Source organism: Phalangium opilio, unplaced genomic scaffold (genome assembly GCF_054372755.1).
Source record: "Phalangium opilio isolate 3A_F unplaced genomic scaffold, DU_Popi_V2 ptg000003l_1, whole genome shotgun sequence".
NCBI lineage: Eukaryota > Metazoa > Arthropoda > Arachnida > Opiliones > Phalangiidae > Phalangium > Phalangium opilio.
This window is the reverse complement of record NW_028324145.1, coordinates 899,669-910,698: the sequence shown is the minus strand read 5'-3', so window position 1 is coordinate 910,698 and position 11,030 is coordinate 899,669. Positions and strand designations below refer to the sequence as shown.

General features: G+C 37.7%; 1 long non-coding RNA gene across 1 annotated transcript; it reads right to left on the bottom strand.

The window, feature by feature from the left end:
* Positions 1 to 8,890: 8,890 nt before the first annotated feature.
* Positions 8,891 to 9,635, bottom strand: LOC149716907 (uncharacterized). The gene is made up of 3 exons (XR_016365552.1): positions 9,444 to 9,635; positions 9,096 to 9,370; positions 8,891 to 9,025 (listed from the first exon to the last, which is right to left on the bottom strand). It is a non-coding gene; the product is annotated as an uncharacterized LOC149716907 (long non-coding RNA).
* Between the last annotated feature and the right edge of the window lie 1,395 nt (positions 9,636 to 11,030).

The following is an 11,030-nucleotide window of genomic DNA, read 5'->3' as shown; positions in this document are numbered from 1 at the left end:
AAACAGAGTTACGAGCCTGCAAAGTATAGTCTAATGCATTTTCTATGGAGGGGTTTGTTTGTTCATGTATTGCTTAATTACTTGACCCTGTTCTTTCGATTAAAAATAATAACATATCTTTAGCGTAGCGGTTATCGCATCCGCCTCACTCCCGGAAGGCCACAGGTTCGAAACCGCGAAGTTTTTTTTTTATAATTATCCGAACATTTGTGTCAAGGTCACATTATTTACATCCCCGTATCTCTGGTAGAACCAGAGTTACGAGCCTCCAGAATTTAGTCTAATGGATTTCCTAAGGAGGGGTTTGTTTGTTTACGATTAGCTTAATTACTCGACTACTGTTTGTCGTAGCTCAATGTTTTTAGTATGGTTAGATGGGGGACAAATTGGACTATAACATACTCAAAGGACATCCCCGTATCTACAGTAGAAACAGATTTACGAGCCTGCAAAATATAGTCTAATGCATTTTCTATGGAGGGGTTTGTTTGTTCACGTATTGCTTAATTACTTGACCCTGTTCTTTCGATTAAAAATAATAACATATCTTTAGTGTAGCGGTTATCGCATCCGCCTCACTCCCGGAAGGCCACAGGTTCGAAACCGCGAGGTTTTTTTTTTTGCTTGGAACATGCAAAGACCTTTATAATTATCCGAACATTTGTGTCAAGGTCACATTATTTACATCCCCGTATCTCTGGTAGAACCAGAGTTACGAGCCTCCAGAATTTAGTCTAATGTATTTCCTATGGAGGGGTTTGTTTGTTTACGATTAGCTTAATTACTCGACTACTGTTTGTCGTAGCCCTAATTCTTAGTATGGCTAGATGGGGGACAAATTGGTCTATAACATACTCAAAGGACATCCCCGTATCTCCAGTAGAAACAGTGTTACGAGCCTGCAAAGTTTATTTTCAAAAATCAAAAGTAACCTTCTAACAATAAGTGAGACAAAAAGTAAGTTGACGACGATATTGAGGTAGCCTCAAGTTTAAAGTATCCTTGTATGGGGAGCAAAGAGTACTATAACATATGCAAAGGAGATCCCAGTATCTCTTGTAGAACAAGAGTTATGAGCCGCCAAAGTTTAGTGCAAAAATCATAACTAACATAATAAAAATAAGAGAGACGATACCAAAGTTGACGAACATTTTGCTTAATATCTCGGCCCCTGTTTGTCGTAGCTCAATGTTTTCAGTATGGTTAGATGAAGGACAAATTGGACTATAACATATCCTAAGGACATCTTGGTATCTTTAGTAGACACAGAGTTATGGGCCTGCAAAGCATAGTCTAATGCATTTCCTATGCAGGGGTTTGTTTGTTCACGTATTGCTTAATTACTTGACCCTGTTCTTTCGATTAAAAATAATAACATATCTTTAGTGTAGCGGTTATCGCATCCGCCTCACTCCCGGAAGGCCACAGGTTCGAAACCGCGAAGTTTTTTTTTTTTGCTTGGAACATGCAAAGACCTTTATAATTATCCGAACATTTGTGTCAAGGTCATATTATTTACATCCCCGTATCTCTGGTAGAACCAGAGTTACGAGCCTCCAGAATTTAGTCTAATGTATTTCCTATGGAGGGGTTTGTTTGTTTACGATTAGCTTAATTACTCGACTACTGTTTGTCGTAGCCCTAATTCTTAGAATGGCTAGATGGGGGACAAATTGGTCTATAACATTCTCAAAGGACATCCCCGTATCTCCAGTAGAAACAGAGTTACGAGCCTGCAAAGTTTATTTTCAAAAATCAATAGTAACCTTCTAACAATAAGTGAGACAAAAAGTAAGTTGACGACGATATTGAGGTAGCCTCAAATTTAAAGTATCCTTGTATGGGGAGCAAAGAGTACTATAACATATCCAAAGGAGATCCCAGTATCTCTTGTAGAACAAGAGTTATGAGCCTCCAAAGTTTAGTGCAAAAATCATAAGTAACATAATAAAAATAAGTGAGACGATACCAAAATTGACGAACATTTTGCTTAATATCTCGGCCCCTGTTTGTCGTAGCTTAATGTTTTTAGTATGGTTAGATGGGGGACAATTTGGACTATAACATATCCTAAAGACATCCCCGTATCTCTAGTAGACGCAGAGTTATGGGCCTGCAAAATATAGTCTAATGCATTTCCTATGGACGGGTTGTTTGTTTACGTTTAGCTTAAATACTCGGCCCCTGTTTGTCGTAGCTCAATGTTTTTAGTATGGTTAGATGGGGGACAAATTGGACTATAACATACTCAAAGGACATCGCCGTATCTACAGTAGAAACAGAGTTACGAGCCTGCAAAGTATAGTCTAATGCATTTTCTATGGAGGGGTTTGTTTGTTCATGTATTGCTTAATTACTTGACCCTGTTCTTTCGATTAAAAATAATAACATATCTTTAGCGTAGCGGTTATCGCATCCGCCTCACTCCCGGAAGGCCACAGGTTCGAAACCGCGAGGTTTTTTTTGTTGCTTGGAACATGCAAAGACCTTTATAATTATCCGAACATTTGTGTCAAGGTCACATTATTTACATCCCCGTATCTCTGGTAGAACCAGAGTTACGAGCCTCCAGAATTTAGTCTAATGTATTTCCTATGGAGGGGTTTGTTTGTTTACGATTAGCTTAATTACTCGACTACTGTTTGTCGTAGCCCTAATTCTTAGTATGGCTAGATGGGGGACAAATTGGTCTATAACATACTCAAAGGACATCCCCGTATCTCCAGTAGAAACAGAGTTACGAGCCTGCAAAGTTTATTTTCAAAAATCAAAAGTAACCTTCTAACAATAAGTGAGACAAAAAGTAAGTTGACGACGATATTGAGGTAGCCTCAAGTTTAAAGTATCCTTGTATGGGGAGCAAAGAGTACTATAACATATCCAAAGGAGATCCCAGTATCTCTTGTAGAACAAGAGTTATGAGCCTCCAAAGCAAAGAGTACTATAACATATCCAAAGGAGATCCCAGTATCTCTTGTAGAACAAGAGTTATGAGCCTCCAAAGTTTAGTGCAAAAATCATAAGTAACATAATAAAAATAAGTGAGACGATACCAAAATTGACGAATATTTTGCTTAATTACTCGGCCCCTGTTTTTCGTAGCTCAATGTTTTTAGTATGGTTAGATGGGGGACAAATTGGAATATAACATACTCAAAGGACATCGCCGTATCTACAGTAGAAACAGAGTTACGAGCCTGCAAATTATAGTCTAATGCATTTTCTGTGGAGGGGTTTGTTTGTTCATGTATTGCTTAATTACTTGACCCTGTTCTTTCGATTAAAAATAATAACATATCTTTAGCGTAGCGGTTATCGCATCCGCCTCACTCCCGGAAGGCCACAGGTTCGAAACCGCGAAGTTTTTTTTTATAATTATCCGAACATTTGTGTCAAGGTCACATTATTTACATCCCCGTATCTCTGGTAGAACCAGAGTTACGAGCCTCCAGAATTTAGTCTAATGGATTTCCTATGGAGGGGTTTGTTTGTTTACGATTAGCTTAATTACTCGACTACTGTTTGTCGTAGCTCAATGTTTTTAGTATGGTTAGATGGGGGACAAATTGGACTATAACATACTCAAAGGACATCCCCGTATCTACAGTAGAAACAGATTTACGAGCCTGCAAAGTATAGTCTAATGCATTTTCTATGGAGGGGTTTGTTTGTTCACGTATTGCTTAATTACTTGACCCTGTTCTTTCGATTAAAAACAGTAACATATCTTTAGTGTAGCGGTTATCGCATCCGCCTCACTCCCGGAAGGCCACAGGTTCGAAACCGCGAGGTTTTTTTTTTTGCTTGGAACATGCAAAGACCTTTATAATTATCCGAACATTTGTGTCAAGGTCACATTATTTACATCCCCGTATCTCTGGTAGAACCAGAGTTACGAGCCTCCAGAATTTAGTCTAATGTATTTCCTATGGAGGGGTTTGTTTGTTTACGATTAGCTTAATTACTCGACTACTGTTTGTCGTAGCCCTAATTCTTAGTATGGCTAGATGGGGGACAAATTGGTCTATAACATACTCAAAGGACATCCCCGTATCTCCAGTAGAAACAGTGTTACGAGCCTGCAAAGTTTATTTTCAAAAATCAAAAGTAACCTTCTAACAATAAGTGAGACAAAAAGTAAGTTGACGACGATATTGAGGTAGCCTCAAGTTTAAAGTATCCTTGTATGGGGAGCAAAGAGTACTATAACATATGCAAAGGAGATCCCAGTATCTCTTGTAGAACAAGAGTTATGAGCCGCCAAAGTTTAGTGCAAAAATCATAACTAACATAATAAAAATAAGAGAGACGATACCAAAGTTGACGAACATTTTGCTTAATATCTCGGCCCCTGTTTGTCGTAGCTCAATGTTTTCAGTATGGTTAGATGAAGGACAAATTGGACTATAACATATCCTAAGGACATCTTGGTATCTTTAGTAGACACAGAGTTATGGGCCTGCAAAGCATAGTCTAATGCATTTCCTATGCAGGGGTTTGTTTGTTCACGTATTGCTTAATTACTTGACCCTGTTCTTTCGATTAAAAATAATAACATATCTTTAGTGTAGCGGTTATCGCATCCGCCTCACTCCCGGAAGGCCACAGGTTCGAAACCGCGAAGTTTTTTTTTTTTGCTTGGAACATGCAAAGACCTTTATAATTATCCGAACATTTGTGTCAAGGTCATATTATTTACATCCCCGTATCTCTGGTAGAACCAGAGTTACGAGCCTCCAGAATTTAGTCTAATGTATTTCCTATGGAGGGGTTTGTTTGTTTACGATTAGCTTAATTACTCGACTACTGTTTGTCGTAGCCCTAATTCTTAGAATGGCTAGATGGGGGACAAATTGGTCTATAACATTCTCAAAGGACATCCCCGTATCTCCAGTAGAAACAGAGTTACGAGCCTGCAAAGTTTATTTTCAAAAATCAATAGTAACCTTCTAACAATAAGTGAGACAAAAAGTAAGTTGACGACGATATTGAGGTAGCCTCAAGTTTAAAGTATCCTTGTATGGGGAGCAAAGAGTACTATAACATATCCAAAGGAGATCCCAGTATCTCTTGTAGAACAAGAGTTATGAGCCTCCAAAGTTTAGTGCAAAAATCATAAGTAACATAATAAAAATAAGTGAGACGATACCAAAATTGACGAACATTTTGCTTAATATCTCGGCCCCTGTTTTTCGTAGCTTAATGTTTTTAGTATGGTTAGATGGGGGACAATTTGGACTATAACATATCCTAAACACATCCCCGTATCTCTAGTAGACGCAGAGTTATGGGCCTGCAAAATATAGTCTAATGCATTTCCTATGGACGGGTTGTTTGTTTACGTTTAGCTTAAATACTCGGCCCCTGTTTGTCGTAGCTCAATGTTTTTAGTATGGTTAGATGGGGGACAAATTGGACTATAACATACTCAAAGGACATCGCCGTATCTACAGTAGAAACAGAGTTACGAGCCTGCAAAGTATAGTCTAATGCATTTTCTATGGAGGGGTTTGTTTGTTCATGTATTGCTTAATTACTTGACCCTGTTCTTTCGATTAAAAATAATAACATATCTTTAGCGTAGCGGTTATCGCATCCGCCTCACTCCCGGAAGGCCACAGGTTCGAAACCGCGAGGTTTTTTTTTTGCTTGGAACATGCAAAGACCTTTATAATTATCCGAACATTTGTGTCAAGGTCACATTATTTACATCCCCGTATCTCTGGTAGAACCAGAGTTACGAGCCTCCAGAATTTAGTCTAATGTATTTCCTATGGAGGGGTTTGTTTGTTTACGATTAGCTTAATTACTCGACTACTGTTTGTCGTAGCCCTAATTCTTAGTATGGCTAGATGGGGGACAAATTGGTCTATAACATACTCAAAGGACATCCCCGTATCTCCAGTAGAAACAGAGTTACGAGCCTGCAAAGTTTATTTTCAAAAATCAAAAGTAACCTTCTAACAATTAATAAAAAATGTCTTCGTGGACAAAGACTTGAAAAAGTAAATGATAAGAAAACAAAATGGAATGACCGAAGTAGCAGATATTAAACTTTTTCTTTAAAGACATGATTATAAAACATCAATTATTTGAAAAAAAAAACTTATCTTCGTTTTTTTCACCAAAATTACATTTGCATTGTTTTCGAAAGACAGATTATTCATTCTATATATCCTTTGTGGTAATAACAGTTTTCGAATGAAAAGGATTAGAATAAATATCCGAGGATGGATATGGGTTATTTTTAAAGGTTTCTCTTTTCGAACTATAAGGCAAAACGTTGTTTAAAACGACTAAATTCAACCGAAGGAAGAAATTTTATCTTTCATCATGATTGACATTTTAAACGTCGCTTTAGGGTGCTTTGGTTTTGCGCCTGCATTTATACGACCACGATTCAATTTGGGTCCCATTTTTTGGGTCGATGATTTGAAATGTTTTATAAATGAATCATTAAAATCTGGATAAAAGACATTATTAACAAAAAACCTTTGGTATATTATTGAGTGCGTGAGAACTGTTTTAAAAGTTGTGATTGAATTAGTTTGGTATGACTTCAACTCGCTATGAGGAACACATTGTGTTTCTATCATGGTCTACACTGGAAATCTAGCTGTAAATATAAACGATGTCGCATGTTTCTGTTATATAGTAAATCTTTGACACGAACCATTTTGAAAAGAATGGAAAATTTAATGATACAAAATTTTTGGGCAAATGTAATTTTGGTGAAAAAAACGAAGATAAGTATTTTTTTTTTAAATAATTGATGTTTTATAATCATGTCTTTAAAGAAAAAGTTTAATATCTGCTACTTCGGTCATTCCATTTTGTTTTCTTATCATTTACTTTTTCAAGTCTTTGTCCACGAAGACATTTTTTATTAATATCTGTTCCTTCAGTCTTCATTTTAATTAAGATTGTTAAGAAACTGTGGCATTTTTAAAATCTGCACTAAGCACAAACATAAATATAGGGGAGCGTAAGCATAAGGGACCTAATATTGCTAGTTAGTTACTAATGCTTTCAGGTACCAGTTAATCAGTTATCAACAATGAGATTAATTTATCACTGAAAACATCAAATTTTCATAATAAAATTATTTTGGCCTTTCCTTATCCCCTGGCTTTGAGCATTAAAATATTTAAAATAACACTGAGGATTATCTAGAATCATTTCTACTGATATTTCAAATTCAGAAGAATCAGAGTCATCGTTTTGAGTCTTTCAGATGACTGGCTTGGACTTATGTTGCTGGTATTTGGTTTTCGTTGTAGCAAAGAGAATTGGTATATTCTCTTTGGTTCTAGCAGTGTAACCAGGGATAAGGGAATTGAGATGGATTGCAAATAATGATGGGCGACCTACGGCCAGACTTGTAAATAGTGATAATTTCATCGAGAGCCAGCAGGGCTCCCGACCCACCCAAAGCCCAATTTTCTTGGGTACCCGGGGCTCCCTAGTGGACAAGGGTAATTACATAAAAAACTCGAATTTCATACTGAGGCATAGAACTATTTTGGTGTCGAGGAAAGCCGCGTATTTTTAACTTTTACTTTCACTTTTGAGTCTTGAACTCTTGTGAGAGTTCTCATCGCCCCGAATTTTTCAGGGTACCCGGGTGGTACCCGACCCCCTATAAAAATATTTTATCAGGGTGTCCTGTGAATTTTCTTGGGTGTCACAGTCACAGGCTCCCTGGTACCCCCTATTTACAAGTCTGCCTACGGCACCGTATCTCTCCCAATGTACCTCGCGCACGCCCCTACCCTTCGGTAGGCGATCGCTAAGTGCTGCCGCGTAGCGCCATTTTATTTGTATGAGAGCTAGCTTCTAATTTTAAGATAGAGGGGGCGCCCTTTACAATTTCATCCAGTACGAGTGTACGACCCTACCTAACCGCTGAGGATGCTGGGAGGACTACGGTGCCGTAGGTGGGGGTACACAGGCAACGCTATAGGTATGGGGGTTTCCAATACAAGGTATAACCAAAGAGAATATAGGGGAGGAGTGGAAAGAGGGGAAAATCTTGTTGCTCTTTTCTACCGCGCATCTTCAATGCGCAGTATCGAGGCATTTCCGTTTGAGACATTTAACGGTATCGTAGGTGACGCGACTGAGCCGGACACTCCCTCGTACCACTAGTATAATTTAGGGGCAACAATGTAATTTAGCCTTGTGGAGCGGGGATCTTCAACTCCTCCCCTATATTCTCTTTGGTGTAACTGAGACAAAGTTTCTTCCTGCAAGCATAGCCCACTCGATCCGCGCTCATGGACACAAGCTGCTCGCGCTATATAATAATATTTGACCACGTCGTCTGCTAAACTTAGGAATTGGACAATTAAACTTTTTGAGTTAATGTCTGGACTCTGGTTACCCTTGCATTTTCTTAGTGGTCCCGTGGTTTTATTTTTAAACTGGTAATTTGCCCTGTATCATTATTGTGTAAGAGACAGCCTGGCAGCCCCGTATTTGTTTACCCTGCCCATAGCCCACTAGATAACGCGTAACACTACGCAAGATGCAGAGCAGCGTCCGTGAGCACGGATCGAGTGGGCTATGCCCTGTCTGGCCAAGTCAGCTGACTTAGGTGAAATATTTATTACTTCTATGCGACTTAATTCTAGACATTCTTGAACGAATCATCTTGTGAAAATTTTATAAGCCAGGCTTCTGGCGCTGGGTTTTTTCTGAGCCAAATTTGCTTTTTAAATTTAAAAAAAAATTAACTTCAACCGTTTTTCCTCTCTTCAGAAATTACCAATGATAGTGTGTTACATATTTATCCAAAATTTATATTAATTAATTAACACACCGTACATCCCTTTAATTTGTAATTTCGCGCTTGGAAGAGGCTGAATTAAAAATATTGATTTGATGACAGGATAGTGTGATTGAATCTATCATTTATTTTGGCAGCAAAAAACGTATCTTCGTAGCGGTAACCCTTGTCTAGAAACCAGGGAATGAACCCTTCTGCGTAGTTTGAATTAATCTACTGTACACATCAAAAATGTATCTAATTTAAACATAAACCTTTATTCTAAATTATAGCGGTTATAAATAGTAATTAAAAACGTAACTGTTACCTAATAAAAATGATTGCAAGAGCCGGGATAAAAAACTGGTTTGTCAGCAGGGTTTAGTGATCGTGTGATTTAATCTATCAATTATTTTACCACTAATTTAAACAAACAAAATGATCTGCGCAGTGGTTACCGTTGACCGCATGCACCAGATATAATCTCTGTAGCGTTTATCGTTGGCAATCTGGCCATTGTTTATTGTTTTCTTAGGTAACGTTAGAATGAGCGCAAAATAATTAATAATTCAATTGTTACCTAGTACAAATGATTGGAAGGACCTGAATTAAAAATATTGGTTGATTTGGTGACAGGGTTTAGTGACAGTGTGATTGAATCTATCATTTATTTTACCAGTAAAAACGTATCTTCGTAGCGGTAACCGTTGCCTGACGGCAGCAGTCGAGAAACCAGGGAACGAACCCTTGTGCGTAGTTTGCATTGATCTACTTTAAACAACAAAAAATGATTTAATTTAAACAAATTACCTAATTAGCGGCTATCGTTGACCGATGGCACCAGGTGAAACACCTTAAACGAACGCAACACGGCCAATTGGTCTCTAGTCTACAATAGTACAATCAGCCTGTCTTGAACTTTTGACCGAGGCTTAGTGAAATAAGTGAATTTAAAAATTATCGGCTAAATCTTAACTTTAAATTCTTTTGTATTAAATTATAATGAAGTTTAACTTACGAGAATAAAATAAAATTGGGACTAATTAACCCCTTCTTTTAGATGAAAAGTGGAAACATTTGCCTTAAGCTCGTCCATAAACAGAGCGGACGACGCATTTAGTAAACAAAAAACTTCGCTCTATTAGCGGTAAAACAGCGTAAGTCCAACAGTACGTTTCTCTATGATTTTAGCTAGGACTATACCACGTAAGTCCAACAGAATAAAAGGTCGTAAGTTTAAGTATGTGCTTAAAAGTACAAAAAGTAATACTAAATATTAATTGTTTTCAATAAAACTTCGAAAGGCACCAGAAAAGTGTTCAACCTTTCATTTAAAACCATTTTCAGACCTATCGAATAAATAGTCTTCAAAAAATGGTCGAGACCATTTGGCTATCACAGCAAACATTTCCCATGTTATTCCTATGGGAAAATTTCCCTTTTTTTGCCAAAATGTCTTAATTTTTTTATGGAAATGAAAACCACCCTTAGCAACTTTATTTTCTATGAAGAAAACTAATAGAGGGATCTCTTTGAAATTTTAACCACATATTAAGGGTCCGAATTTTAGTTCAGTGGAATTTTTTCAAAGCAGTAACCATGCTAGGAAAAAAGTTACATCGAATCAAAAAACCACCCTTATACATTAAACGCAGTATGAGGTCTTATCTAAGAGAGCAACCGCTCTCTCAGAATTACTCGACTACTGTTTGTCGTAGCTCAATGTTTTTAGTATGGTTAGATGGGGGACAAATTGGACTATAACATACTCAAAGGACATCCCCGTATCTCCAGTAGAAACAGAGTTACGAGCCTGCAAAGTATAGTCTAATGCATTTTCTATGGAGGGGTTTGTTTTTTCACGTATTGCTTAATTACTTGACCCTGTTCTTTCGATTAAAAATAATAACATATCTTTTGTGTAGCGGTTATCGCATCCGCCTCACTCCCGGAAGGCCACAGGTTCGAAACCGCGAAGTTTTTTTTTATAATTATCCGAACATTTGTGTCAAGGTCACATTATTTACATCCCCGTATCTCTGGTAGAACCAGAGTTACGAGCCTCCAGAATTTAGTCTAATGTATTTCCTATGGAGGGGGTTTGTTTGTTTACGATTAGCTTAATTACTCGACTACTGTTTGTCGTAGCCCTAATTCTTGGTATGGGTAGATGAAGGACAAATTGGTCTATAACATATTCAAAGGACATCCCCGTATCTCCAGTAGAAACAGAGTTACGAGCCTGCAAAATTTATTTTCAAAA